Source organism: Strix aluco, chromosome W, assembly GCF_031877795.1.
Source record: "Strix aluco isolate bStrAlu1 chromosome W, bStrAlu1.hap1, whole genome shotgun sequence".
In the NCBI taxonomy this organism is placed as follows: Eukaryota; Metazoa; Chordata; class Aves; order Strigiformes; family Strigidae; genus Strix; species Strix aluco.
Window position 1 is genome coordinate 15,365,315 of NC_133970.1, and position 19,793 is coordinate 15,385,107.

The 19,793-nt window shown below is 46.7% G+C and overlaps 1 protein-coding gene across 1 annotated transcript in view; it reads right to left on the bottom strand.

The window, feature by feature from the left end:
* Window positions 1-630: 630 nt before the first annotated feature.
* The window catches only part of LOC141917659 (uncharacterized), a 198,947-nt gene continuing 179,784 nt past the window's right edge, over window positions 631-19,793 (bottom strand). Inside the window, exon 3 of the mRNA XM_074811026.1 lies at window positions 631-677. The gene's annotated coding sequence lies outside the window, so the exon portion shown is untranslated. The remainder of the gene's footprint in view (window positions 678-19,793) is intronic.

Here is a 19,793-nt window from a genome sequence, read left to right on the forward strand (position 1 = left end):
GCCAATGGAAAAGTTGTGCCACCTTAATGATTTAGTTCAGGAACAATTAAGTGCAGGACATATCGTACTGTGGTGGTTTGACCTTGGCTAAATGCCAGGTACCCACCAAGTCACTCTATCACTTCCCCCCCTTCCCCTTTTTTTCTCAACAGGGCAAAGAGGGGAAAGAAAATAAGATAGGAAAAAAAACCCCACCCCTTGTGGGTAAAACAAAAGCAGTTTTAATATAAGCAAAGCAAAGCAAAGGTCCATGCACGGAAGCAAAAAAAAGAAAACAGATTTATTCTCTACTTCCCATGAACAGGTGATGTCGGGCCTTCTCAAGAAGCAGAGCTCCGATACGCGTAGTGGTTGCCTCGGAGGACCAAGGGTGACCCCACCCACTTCCTCCTTTTTCCCAGCTTTATACTTGAGCAGATGTCATATGGTCTGGAATATCCCTTTGGTCAGTTGGGGTCAGCTGTCCTGGTTGTGTCCCCTCCCAAGATCTTGCCCACCCCGTCCCACTGTGGGGGGAAAAATGTCAGAAAGAGCCTTGGTGCTGTGTAAGCACTACTCAGCAGTAGCCACAACACCAGTGTGCTATCAACACCCTGCCAGCTCCCAACATAAAACACAGCACCATGAGGGCTGCTACAGGGGAAAACCAATTCCGGCTCAGCCAGACCCGGTACAGTCTCCACCCCTTATTCCATACCATTTACGTCATGCCCAGGTCCCACATAACACTCATTTATTCATTCCGTAAGCTTTCTTCACTCCTCCAGATGTTCAGTGACTTGGCTCCCATCTGTCAAGATGGATGTTCAGGACAGGAGCAGTATGTTTGACTGTTGGACTCCAGCACTGGCTAGGTTTGGGTCATCATCGCACGTATCTGGTTCACTCTTCGTTGTTCCTACTTCCTCCATCACTTCCTGCAACATACAACTCACCCCACAGATTATTTTCCCCCCAAGGTTAAATGTCCTTGAGGCACACACTGAGTAGCCCCATCCTCCCGCATTACCCACCAAATACATCCAGGTCCCTGAGCAAAAACAATCCCACGAGTGGGCTTGCCTTTTCCCAAGGGAGGAGCAATCCACACTGCCTTCCCCAGCCATTTCCCCGTGTGTACTACAGGGACCTTATCTCCTCCCACAGTATGAAGGGGTTTGGTTTGGGCAGGACCAGGACGGTTAACAGATCCTCTGGTGTTAATTAGCCAAGTGGCTTCTGCTAAATTTATATCCCAGTGCTTCCATCCCCCATTGTCCAATGCTCTCAACATAGTCTTCAACAGTCCATTGTATCTTTCAATCTTTCCAGACGCTTGTGGGTAATAAGGGATGTGATACACCCACTCAATGCCGTGTTTCTTTGCCCAGGAGTTTATGAGATTATTTCGAAAATGGGTCCCGTTGTCTGATTCGATTCTTTCAGGAGTACCATGTCGCCATAAAATTTGCCTTTCAAGACCTAAGATGGTATTTCGGGCAGTGGCATGATTTACAGGGTACGTTTCGAGCCAACCAGTAGTTGCTTCCACCACGGTGAGTATGTAGCATTTGCCTTGGCGTGTTCGTGGCGATGGTCCAATATAGTCCATTTGCCAGGCCTCACCATATCGAAAACTCAGCCATCGCCCTCTGTTCCAGGGAGACTTTACTCGTGTGGCTCGCTTGATTGCAGCACATGTTTCACATTCATGAGTGACCTGTGAGATGGCCTCCATGGTCAGGTCCACCCCTCGATCACGAGCCCATCTGTACGTTGCATCTCTCCCGAGATGCCCGGATGTTTCATGGGCCCATCGAGCTACAAATAGCTCACCCTTGCGCTCCCAGTCCAGGTCCAGCCGAGCTACTTCAATTTCGGCAGCCTTGTCTACTTTCTCATTGTTTTGATGTTCTTCGGTGGTACGGCTTTTGGGCACGTGAGCATCTACATGACGTACCTTTAGAGCCATGTTTTCCACTCGGGCAGTGATGTCCTGCCACAATGCAGCAGCCCAGATGGGTTTACCTCTGCGCTGCCCATTGGTCTTCTTCCACTCCTGTAGCCACCCCCACAGGGCGTTAGCCACCATCCAGGAGTCAGTGTAGAGATACAGTACTGGCCACTTTTCTCGTTCAGCAATCTTTAGGGCTAGTTGGATCGCTTTTACTTCTGCAAACTGACTTGACTCGCCCTCTCCTTCAGTGGCCTCAATGACTTGTCTTGTGGGACTCCACACAGCAGCTTTCCACTTCCGATGGTTTCCTACCACACGACAGGATCCATCAGTAAACAGAGCATACCGCCTTTCATCTTCTGGTAACTCGTTATATGGCGGTGCCTCTTGGGCACGAGCCATCTCCTCGGGCAATGCTCCAAAATCTCTACCTTCTGGCCAGTCCATGATCTCTTCCAGGATCCCTGGACGGTTGGGTTTTCCCAGTCGAGCTCGTTGCGTGATTAACGCTACCCATTTACTCCAGGTAGCACTGGTTGCATGGTGCGTAGAAGGGATGTTTCCTTTGAACATCCAATGTAATACAGGCAATCGCGGTGCCAAGAGGAGCTGTGCTTCTGTACCAACAACTTCGGAAGCGGCTCGAATCCCCTCATATGCTGCTAGTATCTCCTTTTCAGTTGGAGTGTAGTGGGCTTCTGATCCTCGATATCCCCGGCTCCAAAATCCTAATGGTCGACCCCGAGTTTCACCTGGTATCTTCTGCCAGAGGCTCCATGTGAGGCCATGCTCCCCAGTTGATGTGTAAAGTACATTTTGCACAGCTGGTCCTGTCCGAACAGGCCCAAGAGCTACCGCCCGAGCTATCTCCTGTTTGATGTGCTCAAAGGCTTGTTGTTGCTCAAGACCCCACTCAAAATGGTTCTTCTTTCGGGTTACTTGATAGAGAGGGCTCACCAGCTGACTGTAACCTGGAATATGCATCCTCCAAAATCCCACAAGTCCTAAGAAAGCTTGTGTTTCCTTCTTGTTGGTCGGTGGAGACATAGTTGCTATCTTGTTGACAACATCCATAGGCACATGACGGTGTCCATCTTGCCATTTTATTCCCAAGAACTGAATCTCCTGTGCTGGTCCCTTGACCTTGCTTTTCTTTATGGCAAACCCATCTCTCAGAAGAATCTCAATTACTTTTTGTCCTTTCTTGAACACTTCTTCTGCCTTGTTGCCCCACACAGTGATGTCATCGATGTATTGTAGATGTTCAGGGGCATCACCCTTTTCCAGTGCAGTTTGAATTAGTCCATGACAAATAGTGGGGCTGTGCTTCCACCCCTGGGGCAGTCGATTCCAGGTATACTGGACACCCCTCCACGTGAAAGCAAACTGTGGCCTGCACTCTTCTGCCAAAGGAATTGAAAAGAATGCATTGGCAATGTCGATTGTGGCGTACCACTTGGCTGCCTTTGACTCCAGTTCATATTGGAGCTCTAACATATCTGGTACAGCAGCACTCAGTGGTGGCGTCACTTCGTTCAGGCCACGATAGTCTACTGTTAACCTCCACCCTCCGTCAGACTTTTGCACCGGCCATATTGGGCTATTAAAAGGCGAATGTGTCTTACTGATGACACCTTGGGTCTCCAGTTGACGGATCAGTTCTTGGATGGGAGCCAGAGAGTCTCGGTTCGTGTGATACTGCCGTCGGTGCACGGTCCTCGTAGCAATTGGCACCTGTTGTTCTTCAACTCGCAACAGTCCCACAACAAAAGGAACTTCCGAGAGGCCAGGCAGATTAGACAACTGTTTGACCTGCTCTGTGTTCACACTGGCCACACCAAAAGCCCATCGGTATCCTTTTGGGTCTTTGAAGTATCCCCTCTTGAGGTAGTCAATGCCCAAGATACAAGGGGCTTCTGGGCCAGTTACAATGGGATTTTTTTCCCACTTGTCCCCGGTCAAGCTAACCTCAGCCTCCAGTACTGACAGTTCTTGACATCCCCCTGTCACTCCTGAGATCCAGATAGGTTCTGCCCCTCTATAACTTGATGGCATTAATGTACACTGTGCCCCGGTGTCGATTAAAGCCTGGTACTTCTGTGGATTTGATGTGCCAGGCCATCGAATCCACACTGTCCAATACACCCGATCATCCCTTTCCTCCTCCTGGCTGGAGGCAGGGGCCCTCTATTCCTGTTCTTGGTCGGAGTATTCACTGTCTGACCCTTGCTGTGCCAGGCCGGAGATTCCTTCATCAGGGCCAAGGGAGGTGATCTCAGTCTTCCTGTATCTGGGAGATCGCTGATTACTTACTTGTGGTTTGAAAACCAGGTACATTAACAACCTTCTTGGATGTCTTCTTCTTGGCAGGGGTCTTTCCTCGCAATTCATGTACACGAGCTTCCAACTTGAAGGTGGGTTGACCATCCCACTTCCTCATGTCCTCCCCCTGGTCACACAGGAAGAACCAAAGTTCGCCACGTGTCATGTGCCTGGGTTTCCCTTTCCCTCTGACTGGGGTGGAAGAGAACTGATTTCTTGGGGTGCTCCTGACATCCAGGGCGCTCACCCATAGAGATGAGGAGGTACCAAGACTCTCTTCAAAGTTCTGAAGCCAGGAAGAGACTGCCTCCACAGTTGGTGTACATCTTAGTCCTTCTCCCGCATCCATTTCTGGATAGTACATCGCAGCCAAGCCGGCAGAATACGAGGATGGCGCACCTTTAATCACCTTCCTCCACACGGCCCGTGTGCACAGGACATCCTCTGGATTTTTAGGGGCTTCATCATTATCTGGATCACCATAGATGACTTCCAGCACTGCTAATTCTCTCAGGTACTGGACACCTTCATCTGCAGTAGTCCACTTGCCTGGGGAGTTGTCCGTAAGATCTTCCTTGAAAGGATATCTTGTTTTAACACTTGAAAGGAGCCATCTCCACAGACTGCAAATTTCTGGCTCTTTTCCAATTCCCCTTTCAATTCCTTGATTTCTAGCAAGGGAACCCAGCTGTTGGGCTTCCTTACCTTCCAGCTGTTGAGCATCAGCCCCATTATCCCAGCATCGAAGCAGCCAGGCAGCAATCCGCTCACCCGGCTGGCGGCTATAGTCTTTCCGCAGATCTCGCAGTTCTGATGACGTCAGGGACCGGGTAGTTTCCGCCTCCTGTTTGAGTTCAGTTATTCCCTCTTCCAACCCCTTTGCTGAAGGACCCGCTTCTTCCTCTTCTTTCTCCTCCCTTATTAATCGAGGGTATGGACCTGTTGTTCTCCTTGTCCACTGTTTCTTTTTTACTACTGGGGCAATCTCTGCTGTTGTTGTTATTGTTTGAGTCCCCATCTCCACCACAGTCCTTTGAGAGCACTGAACTGCAGCTCGATAAGCACAGGCCAGGCCCCAGTACAGCGCTAGGAGTTGCTGATTCTCACTGGGATAAGCAAGGCACCCTTCGATCAGGTGTTGTGTCAATTTTGCGGGGTTGCTTGCCTGTTCATGGGTAAGATCCCAGGCTACAGGAGGTGATAACTGTCCTAGGAATCTGCCCAAATCCTTCCACTCCCCCTGCCACCCAGGGACAGGCCGCCTCAGGGCACATCTTGGTATTGACTCACCCAAAATTTGCCTTCTCTTACACCAAAAACATACCGAGCTCCACACAGCCTACAATAGGTGAACAGCATTAATGCACAGTATCAAAGAGCTAACATAAGGATTAATAAGTACCTTGGGAAACTGCAGAATAAAACCACTCATGATGTTCCCACTTTCTTCCAGCATGTTCCTGAGCTTAGCAAAATAAAGATAAGCAGCGCAATCAACAAACCCGTGACCAGCACAAAAGCTTGTCGCTTACTAACTGCTATAGCTATAGCACAATTAATATAAAACCGCCGTTGTCTTGCCCCTTGTTGGGCACCAAAAAAGACTGTGGTGGTTTGACCTTGGCTAAATGCCAGGTACCCACCAAGTCACTCTATCACTTCCCTCCCCTTCCCCTTTTTTTCTCAACAGGGCAAAGAGGGGAAAGAAAATAAGATAGGAAAAAAAACCCCAACCCTTGTGGGTAAAACAAAAGCAGTTTTAATATAAGCAAAGCAAAGCAAAGGTCCACGCACGGAAGCAAAAAAAAGAAAACAGATTTATTCTCTACTTCCCATGAACAGGCGATGTCGGGCCTTCTCAGGAAGCAGGGCTCCGATACGCGTAGTGGTTGCCTCGGAGGACCAAGGGTGACCCCACCCACTTCCTCCTTTCTCCCAGCTTTATACTTGAGCAGACGTCATATGGTCTGGAATATCCCTTTGGTCAGTTTGGGTCAGCTGTCCTGGTTGTGTCCCCTCCCAAGATCTTGCCCACCCTGTCCCACTGTGGGGGGGAAAATGTCGGAAAGAGCCTTGGTGCTGTGTAAGCACTACTCAGCAGTAGATACACCACCAGTGTGCTATCAACACCCTGCCAGCTCCCAACATAAAACACAGCACCATGAGGGCTGCTACAGGGGAAAACCAATTCTGGCTCAGCCAGACCCAGTACACGTACCTACCACCAGTCCTTAGAACTCCCCAGTGTTTGTTATTTTAAAGAAAAGTGGTAAATGGTGACTTTTACATGATCTCCGACACATTAATGATGCCATGGAGGATATGGGTACGTTACAGCCAGGAATGCCCTCCCCAACAATGATTCCCCGAAACTGGCATCTTGTAATAATTGATCTAAAGGATTGATTTTTTTTTACCATTCCCTTGCATTCGGATGATGCACCTAAATTTGCCTTTTCTGTTCCCAGTATTAATGTTAGTGAACCTGCAAGATGGTACCACTGGGTTGTTTTACCATAAGGCATAAAAAACAGCCCCACGATGTGTCAGTGGTTTGTTGAAAAGGCTTTGAGCCCTGTTAGAATGCAGGTCCCCCAGGCTGTTATATATCATTATATGGATGACATCCTTATAGCAGCAGAAACACAGGAGATCATGGAAAAACCTCTTGCTTTAACCAGAGACTCAGTATCTCAAATGGGGTGACAAATAGCACCTGAAAAGGTACAGAGATCATCACCGTGGCAGTACCTGGGGTGGAGAATTTGGGAACAGACCATTGTCCTGCAACAGGTTAAACTTAAAACTGATGTTAAGACTTTAAATGATTTACAGAAACTGTTGGGAGCCATAAATTGGATACAGCCATTGTTGGGCCTAACTAATGATGATCTGCATAGCTTGTTTGATATTTTGCGAGGAGATCCTTCACTGACATCACCCAGAGTACTTTCAGAGAAAGCGAAACAAGATCTCCACCGTGTAGCTAACGCCATCTCAGAAACACAAGCATTGCAATGTGTGCCTGGCCATCCGTATCAACTGATATTTTTTAACCCTCCAGGGCAGCCATATGCTCTGCTGTTTCAATGGGATGAAACACTTAGTGACCCTCTTGTTATTGTTGAATGGATTTTTTTTGTTTGTTTGTTTTGTCACACCAAATGCACAAGACAGTCACTACTCATCCAGAAATGTTTGCCAAACTGATCATGAAAGGTAGGCAGTGCCTACTATTACTTGCTGGTCAGGAACCTGTGTGTATCATTGTTCCGGTTACTATGCACATGTTACAGTGGCTAATACAAATGTCTTCGAGCAAGCACGAATTTCACATGCATTTTTTCCACCAAAACACCAGGGCAATACAAAACCAGTTTTCTTTATCAAGGCGTCAGGCTAAAGACATCATTGCCACTTGCCCTGAGTACCAGAGGACTCCCTCTCTTCAACAGCTAGTGGTGTCAACCCTCGGGGACTCACCTCCTCGGAATTATGGCAATTTGACGTCACTCACTTCGCTGCATTTGGAACGTTAAAATATGTACATGTGTCTGTTGATACCTTTTCTGGAGCAGTGTTTGCGTCCTGCCATACAGTGGGGAGTCGAGCATCTGACCGGCATTCCCCACTCACCGACCGGACAGGCCATTGCGGAGCGTATGCATGGCACGCTAAAGCGTCTATTGCAACAACAAAAAGGGGGAGATGGAGGGTATCAATCTACACCTCACGAAAGGCTAAATAAGGCATTATATGTCATGAACTTTTTAAACATTTCCCCTGCCTCACAGGTGCCACCAATATTGCATCACTTCTCATCGCAGATACCAGATCAACAAGAAGTCCAGGGCAAGGCTCAAGTGTCAGCAAAAAACCTGGAAAGTGGTAACTGGGAAGGACCATATCCATTAATAACCTGGGGAAGAGGTTATGCTTGTGTCTCCACAGGTCACGGTCCCCGGTTGGTTACTGGTAGAATGTGTGCAACCATACCTGAGGCATGAGAGGCAGCTTTTGGTGGACACTCAGGAGCCGGCTGTGGGTGCTGTGGGTGCCCCTGTGCCAACAGTTTGCGGTCTCTTCGACTGATCATTTAAGCAGAATGTATGGGTAATGCTTGCTACTGCAATAGGACAAAATACACTATCTCTGTCCTTAATCACACTACGGTTGCCAAGTCTTTTAAGAGAAAATGCTGACAGTAATTGCAACTCCTTAATGAAATATATAGGCTTGCTAGTCACTAGTGAAAGATGTAGCTTAGACAAAATGTAGTTATTAATAAGGATGAAATGCTATAAGAATGTCTGTATTCAACTTTCTTTGTTTAGCAATATTAAGAATTAAGGACTCAAGTGTTTAACCTTATTAGAAACTCCCTTGGTTTTCCCCCTTGAGTGGTGGCCAGGCTCTGGGTGGAACCCAACAGGAGGATGAAATCAGATGTTTCTGCTCAAAGAAAATTGCCAGTTATTTTGGCCTGTTGATTTAGAGGCTGGACCTGCTTGCAGCGATGTTGGATGCCTCACCTACGGATGGACGCATCGTGTAGGATTTCCGGTTTGCGAGGAAGGGCACTCTAAATTCTCGCTGCATCCAGGGTTCCCCAGCAATTGCGGATCTGAATGTTAGTACCCCATTAAGTAAGTGTGCTAGTCTGTATTTTCCTTACTGTTTATTTTTGTAGTGTTTAGTCATATCCCTTAATTATGGGTAGTGAAATTAGCCTACTCTTTTTAACTAGCAACTGTAACTGCTGTATTGTTTCTAGCCTTCTGTGGAACTATTTTGAGTATACTGTTTTTTTTGAAGTTTGCCTAATCCTTAATTGATAAAGCCTTGAAACAAGTCTTGCAGGTGCAGCTGCAAAACAAAGAAAGGGGATTGGGAGGCATCGGCCTGTCAGCCCTGTACAGCCTCTGAGCAATAGCTAGGCTTTGATGAAGAACAGGCCTTGGAAGATAGATAAGAAACTGCTCAGTTGTGCCAAGGTGGCAGGGAAAAACAGCGGACAGCTGCAACAGTGAACTGTGGAAAAGTACTGAACTGTGAGAAGTTACCGTTGCGGTAGGGCGGAATGGGCCAGGGAATATGGGGAATTAGTTCAATTGACCCGTGGAAGAATTTCTGGGTAACCTGAGCAAATGAATCAGGACAGGAGGCATTTTGCCTAGGTTTAGCAACTGCTACCGACCCATTTCGGACCTGTTTGATTGGTATGCCATATTTTAGCGCTCAGGACTTTAAAGGGATTGTTAAAAATATGGCAAGAATAAATAAGGGAACAGAGGACGTTAACGGGACGTGTTGGGCATTGTATAACAACGCAGTACAGGCAACGAAAAGTTGCCCACAAGCAGGTTTGCCGATGCTACAGGGACATATTGTGAATTATCTCAACCAGACAGCCCCTCTTCTGTTACAAGAGTTAGAGCTGAGACCCTCTCTTCCCCCAGTAAGTGGAAATAACACACAGAATCAGCCCTGGGGGTGTATACGATTTGGGGGGAGGGATACACTGTGGGCTCGCTGGGGTTGGGAAAATCAATCGAAATGGGAAGACTGGCAGAATGTGACTCCTGTCGCGATACCCATAAATGAAACTTGGTTTTGTGGTGGTCAGCACGCTTCTAAAATGGGCCTACATCTTGAAGAAGGAGGAATATGGAATAATGGTTCGGCTAAAAGGTTACCACCTGGGTATTTTTTAATATGTGGGGATCGAGCGTAGGGAGGGATTCCTGCCAAAGTAGTTGGAGGTCTGTGCTACCTGGGAAGGCTGACTTTATTTGCCCCTAGTATAAGAAATCTTAAAAAACATCAAAGATCAAAACGGGTCATAACACATCATGAACTCACCCCAGATTGCCGAGACCAAGTGGAATTATGGGGGCCTGGAGAGATTATTGCTGCCTCTCTCTTGGCCCCAGGAGTAGGGGTTGCAAAAGCCCTATCCACCTTGAATAAAATGGCTTGTTGGAGTATAAAACAATTTAATTTAACATCTACTATAATAAGTAATTTGTTGATGGATGTAGATAGCGTAAGGCATGCTGTTTTGCAGAATAGAGCGGCTATAGATTTTTGTTACTGGCACAAGGACAAGGATGTGAAAAATTTGAGGGCATGTGTTATATGAACCTTTCTGATCACTCTCAGTCGATATCTAATCAGCTTCAGCAACTGCAAGATAATATGCATAAGATTCAGCAAGTTTCTTCTCCTTTGGATGAGTTTTTAGGAAGTCTAGGGTGGCCAAAGTGGATTACAGAGCTTTTGAGAATGTTAGCAGGACCAATAATAATAGTGGGATTATTGATATGTTGTCTTCCTGTTTTAATGAGATGTTGTCTGTCTTGTGTGGAAAATAGCATGGAGGCTTTAATAAAAAGAAAGGGGGGAGATGTGGGTGTGCATGCTGGCTTACTGAACTTTCTGCCCACACTGACAATGGAAAAGTACAACCAGCACTCGGGTCAGAAGATTAACGACGTCTGAAAACAAGAAATAGTTACAAGAAGGCCAGAAGAAAAGAATGTGCTCGTTAAGGAAGAAACTGATAAAGAAGGGACCTTTTGGAATTGCAAAAGCAGGAACTTATCTACTGGCTGTGTGCGGGTAGCAATGTTTGTGGAAAGTACCGAGGGGAGCTACTTTTAGAATGCACAACAATATATAAGGGCTTGCTGCTATTTTTAGAAGGCACAAGAGTATATAAGGGCTTGCTTGCTAATAAAGTTTGAGCTTGACTTCCAATCATATTGATTGGCTGTGGTCTTGTCTCCTGTGGCCTGCATGGGATTTCGTCCCCACAGATTATGACTTTGGTGTGGGGGATTTTTTTTTTTTTAATGTAAGTGAAGACTGTGTGATGAATATATATTTTAATGATAATTCTTAAATATGAAGCATGAGGTAAAATGTATTTGGTTTACATGGCAAGATTTTGGTAGCAGAGGAGGCTGCAGGGCTGGCTTCTGTGAGGATATCAGAGCCAGTTCCAGCCAGCTCCAAGACAAAACCACTGCTGGCCAAATCTGAGCCAATAACTGACACTGGTGGCACCTCTGTGATAGCATATTTAAGAAAGGGTAAAAAATACTGTGCAGCAGCTGTGAGAGAATGAGAACATGTGAGAGAAACAACCCTGCAGGCACCAAGGTCAGTGAAGAAGGAGGGAGAGGAGTGTTCCAGGTACCAGAGCAGAGATTCCCCTGAAGCCTGTGGAGAAGACCATGGAGATGCAGGCTGTCCCCCTGCAGCCCATGGAGGACCCCACACTGGAGCAAATGAATATGCCCTTAAGGAAGCTTGTACTCGTTTTGGCTGGGATAGTTAATTTTCGTAATAGTAGCTTGTATGGGGCTATGTTCTTGATTTGTGACCAAAACAGTGTTGATAATAAAGGGATGTTTTAGTTATTGCTGAGCAGTGCTTAGTCTCAGCAAGGGTCATGGCCTTTTCTGTTTCTCACACTGCCTCGCCAGCAAGTAGGCTGGGGGTGCACAAGAAGTTGGGAGGGGACACAGCTGGGACAGCTGCCCCAACTGACCAAAGGGATATCCCATACCATATGACATCGTGCTCAGCAATAAAAGCTGGGGGAAGAAGAAGGAAGGGGAGGACATTCGAAGTTATGGAGTTTGTCTTCCCAAGCAACTGTTATGTGTGATGGAGCCCTGCTTTCCTGGAGATGGCTAAACATCTGCCTGCCAATGGGAAATAGTGAATTAATTCTTTATTTTCCTTTGCTTGTGTGAACAGTTTTTGTTTTACCTATTAAACTGCCTTTATTTCAATCCATGAGTTTTCTCGCTTTTACCCTTTCAATTCTCCTCCCCATCTCACTGGGGGAAATGTGGTGCTTAGCTGCTTACCAGGGTTGACACACAAGAAAGGACTGGGGTGGGTTGACCTTGTCTGGCTGCCAGGTGCCCACCAAGCAGCTCACTCCCCTCCTCAGCAGGACAGGGGAAGAAAATAAGATGAAGAAGCTTGTGGGTTGAGATAAGGACAGGAAGGTCACTCATCAGTTACCATCATGGTCAAAACAGACTTGACTTGGGGAATATGACTTTAATTTATTGCCAATTAAAAAATAGTGTAGTGAGAAGCAAAAAACAAAACTAAAAACACCTCCACCCCACCCTCCCCTTCCCAGGCTCAGCTTCACTCCTGCCTCTTCTACCTCCTCCCCCACTGAGCAGCTCAGTGGGGGATGGGGAATGGGGTTTGAGGTCAGTTCATAATACTTTGTCTCCAATGCTCCTTCCTCCTCACACTTTTTCCTTGCTCCACCATGGGGTCCTTCCCATGGGATACAGTCCTTCATGATGTTCTCCAATGTGGGGCCTTTCCATCGGCTGCAGTTCTTCAAGAACTGCTCCAGTGTGGGTCCATTCCATGGGTCACAATTCCTGCCGGAAGCCTACTCCAGTGTGGGCTCTCCACAGGCTGCAGCTTTTTTGTGGGTTAACCCCAGTAGGCAGTGAAGTCCCATACAGCCGCTCACTCACTCACAGCTCAGCTGTCCCACCTCTGTCCCCTCCCAACTTCTTGTGCACCTGTCAGTCCAATACCCTCTGACCAGGTTCTTTTAGATATTCTGTGCATGCAGGGTATAATTTTTAATTTCTGATCTGCAGCTCAGGATCACCCTATCTGCAGCAGGATCAGAATGTGTTGTCAAAACCCTAGCAATTTTTTAAACTTTCTCTTTTAAACACTAATGAAAAAATTGAAAGAAATAAGAATGGCAAAATGTCTTCAAAAAAAGATCAGAGAAAAAGAAGTTCTGAAATCTAGGTATGTGCTGTCTAGAAAAAAAGACTCTGAATAGAAACTTAAGCATCTGTAACTACATATCAATGCCATTGGCCTGGCTATTTACAGGAAGCTGAATAATTATAAAAAATGAAAGCAATAACAGAGAAATTATGCAAAATATTGGAGAGAACCATATGACTGGTGAAGCAATAGGACAAGCTACTACAACAAGTTGTTAAATCACCTTTCTAAAATTATTCAGGGAGACTATACATCAACTTATGGGATATGATTTAACAATAATGAAATGAATCCTGACATTACATATGAGTACATATTAGAACCCCTAGAGGACGATTCCTTCTCACATATTTCTGTGAAAATTCATGAAGATTGATTTCATTTGGTATAACATAAACAATTTCCTGCTTTCTTTTTTCTATTATTATTTGATAAATTACATGATGTCATACCTACAATAGATGAAAACGGAACTGATATGTATTGAAAGCAAGACAATTTCCTTTTGATGTCAGCACTCTTCATATTTTAAAGGAGCTTAAATAAGCAGGAAATTGCATTTTTATAACTATGCATTATTGTAGCAAAAATGTAAATGTAAAACTGATCTTAATAGGATTATGATGAGCTAACACCTTAGTAACATCAATGGGATTGGGGGTCTGCTGAAGACAATAGGCCATGGTGATCCTGTTAGGAAAAATCTCATTCCCTAACTATTGTACCAATTAGTCTTTGTAGTACGAAATTGCATAAAATTACTTAAGATTTTATATATATATTAGTTTACATTGTATACTGCATAGTCATGCTTAAGTCAGCATGATTAAAGAACCCCATCTCATTGCAAGAAGAAGGACAGCCCCCACCCTGAAAAATAAAAGATACCCCTGCCCTACCAAGATAACACCAGCGTCCTAGCCCCTTCAACGTCTCTGTGAAACCCTCCCATTAGCTGGCATCATAGATGCCAGGTGTTTAGGCACCTCCTTAACAGGATCAGTTGGGAGATGGTCCTGAAGGGTATAGGGGTGCAGGAAGGCTGGACACTCTTTAAGAAGGAAGTCTTAATGGCTCAGGAGCAGGTGGTCCCCAGGTGCTGTAAGAGAAGACGGCACCAGAGAAGACCACCATGGCTAAACAGGGAGCTTTGGCTGCAACTCAGGAAGAAAAGAACAGTTTAGAGCCTTTGGAAGAAGGGGCTAGCGACTCACAATGATTACAAAGATGCTGTGAGGCTATGCAGGGCAGAAATCAGGAGGTCTAAAGACCAGCTAGAAATTAATCTGGCTTCAGCAATCAAGGATAACAAGAAATGTTTCTATAAGTATGTCAACAGCAAAACAAAGACCAGGGAGAGCCTCCATCCCTCCTGCTAGACGCAGGAGGAAACATGGTAACAAGTGATGAGGAAAAGGCTGAGGTCCTTAATGCCTTCTTTGCCTCAGTCTTTAATAACAAGACTAGTTGTATTGAGGGAATCCAGCCTCCTCAGCCAGAAGACAGAGACTGGGAGAATGACACCCCCGCAATCCAGGAGGAGACAGTCAGTGACCTACTGCATCACATAGACATACACAAGTCTATGGGACCGGATAGGATACACCCGAGGGTGCTGAAGGAGCTGGCTGGGGTGCTCGCCAAGCCACTCTCCATCATTTACCAGCAGTCCTGGCTGACCGGGGAGGTCCCGACAGATTGGAAATTGGCCAATGTGACACCCATCTATAAGAAGGGTCGGAAGGATGATCCAGGAAATTACAGGCCTGTCAGCTTGACTTCGGTGCCCGGGAAGCTGATGGAGCAGCTCATCCTGAGTACCATCATACAACACATGCAGGACAACCAGATGATCAGACCCAGTCAGCATGGGTTTATGAAAGGCAGGTCCTGCTTGACAGACCTGATCTCCTTCTACGACAGGGCGACCTGCTTATTGGGTGAGGGAAAGGCTGTGGATGTTGTCTACCTTGACTTTAGTAAGGCCTTTGACACTGTTTCCCACAGCATTCTCCTGGCAAAACTGGCTGCTCGTGGCTTGGATGGGCACACGCTTTGCTGAGTAAAAAACTGGCTGGATGGCCGGGCCCAAAGAGTGGTGGTGAATGGAGTTAAATCTGGTTGGTGGCCGGTCACAAGTGGTGTCCCCCAGGGCTCGGTTTTGGGGCCACTCCTGTTTAACATCTTTATTGGTGATCTAGACGAGGGGATCAAGTGCACCCTCAGTAAGTTTGCAGATGACACCAAGTTGGGTGGGAGTGTTGATCTGCTCGAGGGTAGGGAGGCTCTGCAGAGAGATCTGGACAGGCTGGAGCGATGGGCTAAGGCCAACTGGAGGAGTTTCAATAAGGCCAAATGCCGGGTGCTGCACTTCGGCCACAACAACCCCCAGCAGCGCTACAGGCTTGGGGAGGAGTGGCTGGAGAGCTGCCAGTCAGAGAGGGACCTGGGGGTGTTGATTGACAGCCGGCTGAACATGAGCCAGCAGTGTGCCCAGGTGGACAAGGAGGCCAATGGCATCCTGGATTGTATCAGAAATAGCGTGGCCAGCTGTAAGAGTCGGTCAGAAGATCAGCATTGTCTCAACATTGTCATCAGGGACATGGACAGTGAGGAACCCACCAACGGCCTGTTTGGAGCGCAGTTGCCAATCCCTGGAGTGGAATGTGGTGCAAAGGCTCCTGAATGCAGAACTGTGTGGCACAGCCAGTGCTGTGCTGTTCTCCTGAGTACTGACCCGTGTGGTGCAGGCAGTGCAGTGCTGTTCTTCGGTGCCTGAGCTGTGTAGTACAAAGAGTGCTGTGCTATTGTTCGGTACCTGGGCCTAGCCGGAGCTGTTAGAGATAATTGCATAGCCACTGTCAAAAAAGATGGATCGCGACTGTTGCCATAACATCGATGAAGAAATCATGAACCTTAGATGAACTTTGCTTCATTATAATACCAAAACACACCTCCTGGTTGAAGGTTACCTGCCTCCAAGACTGACCACACCTCGGACGCTCCCCCCTGCGCACGCGCGATGGCCTCGCTCAAGAAGGGCGGAGATATGATAATTGAATTCTGAGAAGGACGGAGACCCCTGAGGCAGAGGTGGAGCAAGGTGTGTTACTGAGCATAAAAGATGACTTCTGGACAACGAAAATTGGAAGCTTCCCCACCAAGGACCACAATGATCGACGACGCAGCATCAGCTGGACCCGGGACCGTTAGGACGTCGTGAGATCAGCGGTGATAGCTATAAACTCTCTCCCTCCTCTCTCTAAACTTTACTTTACTTTTCTCCTTTCTTTCATCCATCTCTAACTATCGCGTGCTGCTTCACAGGCAACACAATAAAGTTCCACTGTTCGATTACTGCTATCCCCTTTGGTGTTGGTCACCTTAATTTTGCACTTTCGAGATCGTAGCAAACGAACCATCACGAGTCCACTGAGTGGACCGTGACATTAAACTGGCATCACGGACAGGATCCTGAGAGACAGGGGGGTGCAGGTTGTGTGTGGTCTGTAACAGGGGAAGAACGTTTCACTCCAGCCACACCTGGCCCTACACCCGAAAGGGTGAGAGGTGTCCAGAAAGCAAGGGGGGCGATTCGAGATTCCCGCACACCACACACGCCTCGGTGTATTGCACCCCAAACTCGAATTGAGGGCTCTGTATATCAGGATCAAGTGCAAGGATCTCTTAGTGCAAAAGGGGGAACTGTCCTCAATAAATGAGGTCGACTACCCGGGGAAGTTGAAGGGACAAGCCGAGAAAGTCTGCAACTAAGTTTAACCTCCCCGTGGTAGATTTTCGTCCCTTCAGCCACTCGGGGAAGAGAAGGGTGACGCAGCAGTTGTTGCGTCTGTGGTGTAACTAAGTTTTACCTCCCCGAAGTGAGTTTGGCCCCTTCGTAATAATAATGACTGAAAAAGATGGTTATCAAAACTCTCCATTAGTAAAAAATCTTGACTCGTTCTATGCACTCTTGGCAAAGTATGGAGCTCAACCCTCCGCGCCTGGGGAAGAGTGGGCTCGAGACAATTGGGCAAATTTACAGAGTGTAACAGACCGAGTGATTTCCATACAGAATGAGGCTAGATTACGGTCAGGTAAAGGCAAAGCGATAATCTGCGCAGTCCTTGGAGCCAGCCTGGTCGCAGCAATTGAAGACCGCTATAAGCGGCGTAGCCATGAAAAACAAATCATAGAATCCCTTGAAAATTTGGTGCAACTTTTGCAGAAAACAATCTCCAACCTGGAAGAGCAATTAGCACAGAAAGAAGAGCAGTTAGCAGAGAAGGAGAAAGTAATTTGCTTGTTAAAACAGCAGATAGAGGAAAAGGAAGAGATAGAGGAAGAAAATCACTTGTTAAAAGATGCCCTTAAAGGAAGGGGGTAGAAGGATTCAGAAGGATTGCTGTGGACTTTCGGGACACCACAGCTGAATATCAGGCTACTTCAAACTGCACCCCCTCTGCCGCTTAGCAAAGTAACTAATGTCAAACAATATCCCCTCCCCCTGGGAACAAAGGAAGATATCAAACCAGTCATGCAGGAAATGCAGGAGCAAGGAGTGGTGATAAATACCCATTCTCCGGTGTGGCCAGTGAAAAAACCTAAGGAGAAGTGGAAGCTTACAGTAGATTTTCGGAGACTGAATGCTAACACAGAGCCTTTAAGTGCCACAGTCCCTAACATGGCTGAACTGGTAATAACAATCCAGGAGAAAGCTCATCCAATCATGGCAACCATAGATGTTAAAGATATGTTTTTCATGATACCTTTGCGACCAGAAGACAGAGATCGTTTTGCTTTTACGTGGGAGGGTCAACAATTTACCTTTACCCAGCTGCCTCAGGGATACAAACATTCCCCTACACTAGCTCACCACGCTTTGGCCCGAGAACTGGAGAAAATACCAAAAGCTGAAGGCATAGCAACCCAACAGAACATAATCTCTCATTTGGAGAACTTGGGTTTGCAAACTCCCCTAGAAAAGATCCAAAAGCCCTCACAAGAAGTGGAGAAAATCACACGTCAACAACCAATCATGCTAAGAGGCCTGTTCAAAGTTATTAAAGCAGTCACTAGCGGGACCCCCCCTCCTGACGGGGTGGCCCAGAGAGCCTCGGTACGAAAGTGGTATGCCCAGATTGAACACTATTGTAACCTTTTCTCAGTGACTGAAGGAGCTTTAAAAAAACTTAACTATCCAAGAAACAGAGAGCCTGGACAGCATCCAAGACAAACCTATCTCAGTTATTCGGGTGGCCCCTCCTTTCTTTCACGATCAGTCAGTGAATGCTTGGTTTACCGACGCTTCTGCAAAGCGAGAAGGAAAAGTGTGGAAATACCGGGCAGTAGCTCTCCACGCTACTACTGATGAACAGATAATAACAGAGGGAGAAGGGAGTGCCCAGGTAGGAGAATTAATTGCAGTATGGAGTGTTTTCAAGCGTGAAGCACAAACCGCTTCCCCTGTCCACATATACACTGATTCCTATGCAGTGTTTAAAGGATGTACTGAATGGCTCCCTTTCTGGGAGCAAAATGAATGGGAGGTTAACAGAATTCCAGTGTGGCAAAAGGACAAGTGGCAAGAAATCTTGAGCATTGCTAGCCAAGGGAACTTTGCTGTGGGATGGGTAGCTTCTCATCAAGTAGATGGGGGCTCAGCAGGAGAATGGAACAACAAAGCTGATGAATTAGCAAGACTAGCTCCTGTACAAAAGGATCAGATCATAAAAGATTGGGACCGTTTGTTAGAATGGTTGCATATAAAACGAAAACATACGGGAGCTAAAGATCTGTATCATGAAGCCCTTGCCCGAGGTTGGCCTGTCACCAGGGAAATGTGTAAAACCTGCATATCAGCCTGTGAACAGTGCCATACACGGCTCGAAAGACACCCCTTAGAGGATGACCCCCTGCATTTAAGAGAGGGTAAAGGCTTGTGGGATGCTTGGCAGGTAGATTATATCGGCCCCTTTAAGAAATCAGGAGGAAAACGCTTTGTGCTGGTGAGAGTGGAAATAACATCAGGGCTAGTCCAAGCCGAAGCTTTTAACAAAGCTACAGGAGAAAAAACAATGAAAGCACTGCATAAATGGTTTGGAATTTTTCCAAACCCACGAGAAATACAATCTGACAATGGCTCCCACTTCACCGCCAAAATCGTACAGGATTGGGCACGATGCGAAGGAATTAAATGGGTCTTCCACACTCCATACTATCCACAGGCCAATGGAATTGTAGAAAGAACAAATGGTCTCTTAAAACGACTTTTGAAGCCACAGGAGGGAAATTGGGATGTCCGCCTATGGGAAGCTGTCAAAGGTGTAAATGATAGATGGGGGGTAAATGGATGCCCCAAAATTACTGCCTTTTGCCCGAAGGCCCCCTCCCTAGTTCCCTCATTAAAGGGACCACATAATTCCAGGAACCCAGCACACTTCCCTGGACAACCTGTCTTAGTAGAACTTCCCACCGTGGGAAATGTACCGTTGGTACTAAAAACCCCACTGAATGCACACTCATGGGTAGCATCGGATGCTCTAGGGAAGGAGCATCGGATAAATACTCGCTGGATAATTCCATCATTCTAGTTTTCTGTCTAGTATTAATTTCTCTTGCCTTAGAGAGGCAAGTTCTGTTGCTTTATTGTTGCAGAAGAACTCCGAGGGACGCCAAGAATAGCATGAACCATGAATCACTTAATTGGATTGGTAGTACTTTTCTGCATCTTACCACTAGCCTG